Genomic DNA, 8443 nt, shown 5'->3' with positions numbered 1-8443 from the left:
TATAAAATACATTATATATTATAAAATAATATCTGCAACAAGTTGAGATATTAATTTAATTCCTGTGTGTAATATGACTATTTAAAGAAAGCAGTTAAAAAAATTACTTAAAGGATATAAAGTGTCAACTCCTGTCAATGAGTTACCTTCTACATCATTGTTGGTCCTGATGGACCTCCGATACATGCACCATTAATCAGGTGCCCACAGTCCATCGCCCGTCCAGGTCTCCCGGATATATACACAGAGGGCCTTCATTTCATCCGATGCTGCCTCCCTCGCCAGAACATCAAACTGGGCCGGATTTGTCCCACTGGCAGCACCGGCAGAGCCATCAACTTCTTTATGAAGGACTGTGAGCCACTGTCGGTCAGGTATGCTGTTCGCAAGCGAAAGTTTTGCACCTAAAAAGGAAAGGTTGATATCTTGATGAAAATACAATATCATATAACACAACCACAAATTAAACAAGAATACCTTTCCAATGAAATAATAACATTTTCTTTGTTTACCTTTCTCCACACTGCTTGGCGCCAGTGAAAATTACATCCTAGAATGGTGACATTCGTGAAGATGGATTTAGCTCCTCTCCACATTGCTGCTTCAAAATCCATCACCATCCGCCTCACTCCTGGTTCGGTAGGGAGGGCATCCTTCACTGCTTTCATAACTTCTGTATAATCTTTTCGTCTTTTGCGAGACATTGCAACAAAAAGCAAAGGTACTTGCTTAATGCTTTCCCCTTGCTGAATGTCGTGCCTCCTCATCCACCCTTACGTCAGCCACCAGAAATTGCTGTGGAACGTGTTCTAACTGGATTTTTTTATTTATTATAACCTACTATTTATGGGGGGGGGGGTGGGAGGGCCAGACATTTGAAACACAAAAGAACATAAAATATATACCTGCAGTTAAAAATCAAAATTCTTTGGTTCTTCCGGGCGATTCTTCCTCCGAACGGTCCTTATTGTATGGAGGAGTTGCTCCACACATGGCAACCCAGGGCAATTCCGTGGATCAGAATTGAACTGCTAACTAAGAGAAATGTGTGTTCAATGTTGTAGCCAATAGCACTCAGAAACTGCAACAATGATACGGGGAGTGGGGTGTCCCATCTATTTTTGTCGACGATTGTCTGAAAGCCTGTGAATAAGCATAGGACCATAAGGATTTACTACTGGGCATTAAACATTATAGGAATAGTACACATGGTTTTAAATATATCATACAAATGAAATGGACATTTACATTGTAATATAGTATATAGTGTCGGAAAAGGCCCAACATAATATATTTTCGCCTTTGTTCAGTGTATATATATATATATTCATATATATATATATAAGAGTGTAAGAATAATACACATGGTTCTCAATATAGCATATAAATGAAATATGATTCCTTCATGGTTACTTGGTAATTTAGATCATTATTAGTTAACAGCCCAGATTATAGGCGCATGTACATATGCGCATGTGCATAGCATACGTTGGAGGGCGCACTCGACTCGTTCAACTAGGCTTGTACATATATAGAGAAACAGTACAGTACGTATATCTACGTAGATCAACACCACGTGACTGAAAGAACATCTGACAGTCGCAATACCCAACCAGGGAAAGGGTTCATAGAATGATTTTATAAGCTTGCATCATCAGCCGTTTCATCACAACAGAAAGATCTTACACCTTTAATCCCTATAATCCAGCCACTGACAGTACAACACGTCCATAATTACCCAAATTTGGTAAATGAGATTCAGGGCCAATTGTTAGTTATTAGACAGATGAACACGTCATGTGTAAATCCACCCAGACATATAAAGATCACCACATGATATCAGCAAGTCTTATATACACACATATATATGTACAGATATAGGCCAATATAGAACTCATAACATAGGACCGGGAGATTTAAGTATTGCAGGTATTATCCAACATCATGGCTGATACATTAGGAGTACGTCAAGTTCGGATGGTATATTTGATAACATATAGCCAAGCCGATGAAACTCTATGCGCCTCGCGTGAAAATTCCGCAGAACAGGTACTAAGTTCGTTCGAGTCGGTAGGGGCACATATCATCCAATGGGTATGTTGTCAAGAAACCCACCAAGATGGCGGCAAACACTTATCACATGGCGGTAAAGCTTGATCGGCCACGTCGATGGTTAAGAGTTAACCATTTATTGACGATAAAAGGCTTTGGTGAACTTAATGCTTTTATACTATTTCAACGGTTGACCATCTATCCACATTGAAATACTGTGTAGGTCAATGGTATACCGTGCTCGGGTCAAGTGTGTATCGTGGCAGTCTTTCACTAGGATGTCAGTCGACGACGTAGTTTGAATAATAGTGTAACCAAATATGGAGGGTTGGATTAAGTTAGAATAAACTTGGCAAAACGTGGTCCACATGGGGGGACATCAACCTGTTCGTTGGCTTGGATTTGCGAGCGGAAGGTAAAATATCGCCATCGAACCGTCATCATCTCCGTTTCTCTTTCTTCAATTTGGCCCCCCCCCCCCCACCCTTTATGTATATCAGTGGATTCTTGCCAGTTGCGAACACTGGTGTTGAACCACTGAGGACAAAATCTTAGGAGAAGTGTGTTTTTGGAGCGGGTAGATGTACCATTTGACCTTCTAATAGAAGCAGGAGATCATGCCACGGCATGATCTACGGACTCCATCTGAAGTCATTTAGGAAAATGACTTCAGCTTTCTCAGCACCAACCCACGCGAAGCTCGTTGAAGCGGGATTGGAAAATACTTTATTTGGGTCAGAGGCGCCAGAATAAACGTTTTGCCGCAATTCGCGGGACCAGTTATAAAAATGTTCCGGTATTTACCCCGGCCCTCTCGAGGACGTCGACAACAGCTCGTTGAAATGTACCGGCGGGAATATCATTCCGGCGCAGAATGTCTTCCGCGATTGTGGACCATAGCCCGTTGCAGCCAGGTACACAGGGTTGACCTTTAAAGGAGACGAAGATGTCGGGACGAGACTTCTTTCCTCGCTCCAGCTTACTCTCTGCGTCGTGTAGTTCCCACGCGACCTATCGAAAAAGACCTTTATATAATGACAAGTATAGTGATGGTGGAACCCCCTCCCCCTCCTATCCCCACCCCTTTCCCTCTCCCCACCCCTCCCTCAACTCATTCCCCTCCCACACCCTGTCACTACCACACCCCTCCCAACGTTACTCTACCACGATTCTAACCCACAACTTCATCACGTACGACCCCCCACCACCAGACCATGACATGGTGAATGATTTATACCGTATATTCAAAATGTTAGGACAATGTATTTATGAATTATTGGAAAATGGATTGGCGTACCTCGATCGCTTGCGCGACCCACTTTTGTCCCCGATTCAGCACAAATTCAGCCAAGTCGGTTTTCCCCTCTCGTTTCTGCATTTCGGCCAAAGCCAGCAGTTCTGTCCGGGTCTTTATGTTCCGCTTAACTACCATCTGGGACACATCGAACGCGCTAAGCCGTTTGCGCTTTTTGAGTGGCGCACGTGCTGATTGTTCCCCCGATGCCTGGAGGACCCTAGAGGTACTGGCCCCCAGGTCCGGGTGACCTGGGCTTTGCAGGACGCCAGCGTCCTCTTGAACGACATACTGCCATGCCGTGTAATAATTAGCATGGGTTGAGGAGAAATGCACCACAATTCCATGCTGGTTTTCTAACATACTCTTAACCGTTCGTATATCGGCGATTATGTATATGTTTGTCCAATTTTCACGAACGTGATGATTTCAAGAAACTTGAACTGTAACTGAGTGTTGCTCCAACATCGGAATGTTATTCTGGAGCTGAAATTTGTGAAAAATATCGTCCATTGTTGGTAAATCGTACAATGTTCACCAGCAGTTCGGAAGATTACCGCCCTCATGTGGCAGATCATAATATGAAAGCATGGATAGCGCATTACAGCCAAAATACTAATATTTCAGTCTCTCTCCTTTTCTTCGAATGATTTCATCAATTCGTTTTGTAACAACTCGACTTGTGAAAGCTCGAAATGACTCAAATTCAATATTGTTGTCGATGGCATCGTACTTCAGTTGATCCCCCAAAAGTTTCAAGATATTTTCTATTGGATTTAAGTCGGGGCTCCTAGGAGGGATCTTAAAAATGGTTGCATCCATGCGACTTAGTGTTTTGATAGCTTTCTTTGAGTTCTGAGAAGGGTCTCCATCTTCAAGAAAAATCCGTGGAGTGTTCTGGGTTGCTTCACATTTTTGGAAGACTGCCGGGAATTCCTTTTTCATCAATTTCGAAAAACGCTTCCCACTTAACTTGCGGTATGGTTTAGCTAACACCACGCCGTTTCCATGAGATGGCGGCATACACCCTTACAACTTTTCCGCCACTCCCGACCTTACTCCCTTTGGCAGTGCAACCGAATGATAATCCCTCACCTTTATTACGCCAAACACGCCCACTTAAAGTGTTTGCGTGCTGTCGTGGGTGGCTCTTATAATGAAATGCGGTGGCATCAAAATAAAAAGATATATCTTTAGTCCACAATGCCTCATCTCGAGACCGTTTAATTCCTCTGGCGAATTTCCAGCGTTGATGCAGGTCCTTGGGAAATAGGAGACCCTTCTTTCTGGCTTGATAGTACTTATAACCACTCTTGTTGAGAAATCGAGATTTTGTTCTCTCCGACACTGTATGTAACTCACATTTTGTCCTGAGAGTTCTTACAGAAAACTGTCCGTCACTCCTTGTTTTTCTAACTTCCTTCAAAATAGCACGCTTTTGACGAACGCTCAACTTTGGTGGCCGCCCCCTCTTTCGAACCGGTCCCTCTCCATGAGTACTTGGTCGAGCCTCGCCCCACAATAAACGTTTACTGCAAATCCTTCATACCGAAGTCTTCGAAATTCCTGTTAACTGGGCAACTTGACCAACTGAAAGGTTCTCTTTCGCGCAATAGGCGCGCATATGCCTTACTCTCCGGTAAAATGAGAGAATAAGAAGCCATTTGTAAAATGGTGTAGTTGTTGTAGATGTTTCGTGTGTAGCAATGAGGCTATATGTCTATAAACTAACACTTTGGAGAATTCTTACACCACTAACCGATGTATTAAAAGCTTACATGCATCATACAATGGGCGGCTTTCCGTTGTTTAGAAGCTAATCAATAGTATTGACAGCTCAATTGAGAAATCCGTCATTGTACATCCACAAGTTGCTTGCTGCCCAGGGTTGCCCTGGAAACATATATACAACTAAACTTTCTGACATAATTTTCTGGGGCTATTGTATTGAAGCACATTGAAATTGTGAACCCCTTCTTGCCTTAAGCGCCCCCAACCCACCTAGCCCACAATAAAATTTACACCGGACACTAATTAACATTAATCTTCTTTCTTATCCTGAGAGTTTATAAAGAAAAACTCAAGAATTTCTGTTAAAATCATGCTATCATTTATTTACTATTTACCTCTCACACGGAATTAAGTGTAATATGTGTTACGTGACCGTTCTCAGACTTAATGTGGAGAACAGATCAGTTTAAAGCATTTAATAAGCTATTTACATGGCAGAACAAAGTATAAATATGAACATAATACATAACTATAGATTCTTAATTCAATTAACGTCTTTCTGGACTTGGAGAACCGGGGGAGAGTTTCTGCTTATTTCTTGAGTTACCTTATAGTGCTAGGCGGATAGTGTCCAGGTTTGCTTTAGAAGTAGTTCGGCTGGATGTAGATAAAGTTCAGATAGAGTGAGTAGGTCGGAGTTCCGACAAAAGTATAGAGTTAAATATATACTGTGTTTAAAATGGGCACAGTAATCAATGCCAAGGAACCATCAGAGGTGTGGCAACCTCTGAACGGAACGAACGGAGAAAACGGAGAGGGCGCTCAATCGGGCGTCTGTGGCTTTTATCCCCGGAGTGTAAAGGAATGTTCCAGTAAGTTATGAATATTCATGAAGTCCGCAGAAACACTTTGTTGGCGAGTTCCAGTTATGTATGAATAAGTGGGTTACATAACATATGTACATATATTAGGACATTTAATTTGATACATCAGTAAGAAACCAGTATAAGATACATACGAAATAAATGAAAGAAACGGATCGAAAATATTATGTTTTTCTTGTGAAATTATTCGCTGAAAGATGCGTGCCTATTGAATATTAGGTTCGACCTAATTCCTCCAATGAATCAGCAATTGCGACTTGTTAATATTAACAACTATTGCTATCGCGCACGCTTGGGGCAGCTTAGACCTCGATATATACACCAATGAACCGCTGTACAGCCATTCAGACAATCCTCGACAAAAATGATGGGACAGTATGAGCAGCAACGAGCGATATTGGTTTAAGCGCGCCCCCTTACCCCCCCCCCCCCGTTCAATGTTGTAGCCAGAAGCGCTCAGAAACTGCAACATTGATACGGGGAGTGGGGTGTCCCATCTATATTTGTCGACGATTGTAGGCTATAACCTGTTAACATGACATTGTCATGTACGACCTTCCGTGTTTGTATATCGGTAACCTTTTTTTTTTGAGCTAGCGTAACATAGTCGTAGCCTAACCTAAAATGTGAAGCCTAGGGCCTAGGTTACGTATAATTTTACAATGACGATATCTATAGGCTTATAACCTGTTATCATGACATTGTCATGTACGACCTTCCGTGTTTCTATATCGGTAATTTTTTGGGTAGCTAGCGTAACATAGTCCTAGCCTAACCCTAAAATCTCCACACAATGGGTTTAACAAAATCGACTGTCCGTTTCAACCTTTCTTGAAAGGTTTTCGTCAAAATGGAGTAGCCTAGTTCCGTTATGGTTATCTTCATTGTCGGGGTTATCATCTGATTCGGGTTAGGCTAGGCCTATTTTCGCTAGGCTAGTTCTGTTGAACTGGATGTAGATCTAAGCCTATGCTAGGCCTAATTTTTGTAATGACGATATCTCCATAAGGCTTGATCATAGCTTTGTCCCGACGACCTTCTGTGTTTGTATCTTGGCAACTTGATATTTGTTTGCTAGCTAGTTTTACTTAGGCTAGTGTAGGTCAGTTTGGGTGTATTAACAGTCTACAGTATCTGAGGTCGATAGACCAAGCTTTCTTGATGCGGCATCTAAGATATGGTCTAGTTTTTCGCCTCTTCTAATTTGGCAGTTGCATCTCTGTAACTTTTTTTGTAGCTAGCGTAACTGAGTCCTAGTCTATATCTCGGCAACTTGAAATTTGTTTGGTAGGCTAGCTAGTTTTAACCAGTGTAGACCAGACAGTGACTTAGGTCCATAGGCATAGCTTTCTCAACGGGGCATCTAGAATACGATCTAGGCCAAGTTGTTCGGCTATTCTAATTTAGCAAAACATGTGTAACTTCTTTTTTTTGGTAGCTAGCGTAACCTAGTCCTAGTCTATATCTCGGCAACTTGAAATTTGTTTGCGACCTAGTTTTATTCGGGCTAGTCTAGGCCAACCCTTGGTCAGCTTCGGGGCTTTTAACTGTCTACAGTAGCTTAGGTCGATAGGCCTAGCTTTATCAATCTAGGATATGCGCTAGTTGTTGACCCTGCTAATTTGGCCGTTGTCATCCACGTCCTTTCGTACATTGCATGTTATTCTAGATGTTCGCTTCTAATTTGGACATTAACTATCTAGGCTTACACATTTATATTTTTGCCAATTGCGATGATTTTCCTTTTTGTTGGGCTAGTCTTAGTTGTAGACAAAAAAAGATCTGTTTTGTAACCTAGTCTAACATGGGACTAGGTTAACAGTCACATAGGTCTAGGAGGCCTAGCCTCCTCGAGTCTCACAGTTAGCATACGTTCTAAACAAATAAAGATCTATTTTGTACCTATTCTAACATGGGACTAGGTTAACAGTCACATAGGTCTAGGAGGCCTAGCCTTCTCGAGTCTCACAGTTAGCATTATATGATCTATTATACTTATGTTTGCTTCTAATTTTATGTTTTTGCTAATTGTGATGATTTTCCTCTTTGTAGTAAAGCCTTTTCAAGTCTGGCAGGTAGAATTTTTTCAATTCGAGATGTTCGGTTTTAATTTGGCCATTTACGACCTTCAGTATTTATTTTATTTTTAACCTATGCTATTAGTCACAGCGTTTTAGGATTAAAGGCTATTAAACAGTTAAATCTCTTGTATTTAAGACACAATTCTGTGAAATGAACAAAATATCTGCAATTACAAAGATTTTCCTTTTTGTAGTAGGCTAAATAGTCTAGAGTGATATTCCAGTTTATGTTAAATGAAAGAATTCTGCAAATTCAATTTTGTATAACAATTCGTCTTAGAATGTACTAATGCAATAAATAGGTGCATTAGTTTGTTTGTTTTCTAGTATTTCGTGCTGAGAAGAATAAACCAAACAGGGTACACAGCTATGTTATTGTGATTTGGGCCCGTAAATATTCC

At 41.3% G+C, this 8443-nt stretch overlaps 1 long non-coding RNA gene across 2 annotated transcripts in view; it reads right to left on the bottom strand.

The window, feature by feature from the left end:
* The window catches only part of LOC139982108 (uncharacterized), a 68545-nt gene extending 60102 nt beyond the window's left edge, over positions 1–8443 (bottom strand). For both annotated transcript variants that reach the window (XR_011797984.1, XR_011797983.1), the window contains exons 1-2: positions 906–8443; positions 147–404 (exon numbers count right to left, since the gene is read on the bottom strand). This is a non-coding gene — a long non-coding RNA (uncharacterized lncRNA). The remainder of the gene's footprint in view (positions 1–146; positions 405–905) is intronic.

The sequence above is a fragment of the Apostichopus japonicus genome, chromosome 16, assembly GCF_037975245.1.
Source record: "Apostichopus japonicus isolate 1M-3 chromosome 16, ASM3797524v1, whole genome shotgun sequence".
NCBI lineage: Eukaryota > Metazoa > Echinodermata > Holothuroidea > Aspidochirotida > Stichopodidae > Apostichopus > Apostichopus japonicus.
The sequence above is the reverse complement of the archived record's forward strand: the minus strand, read 5'-3'. Positions and strand labels throughout refer to the sequence as shown.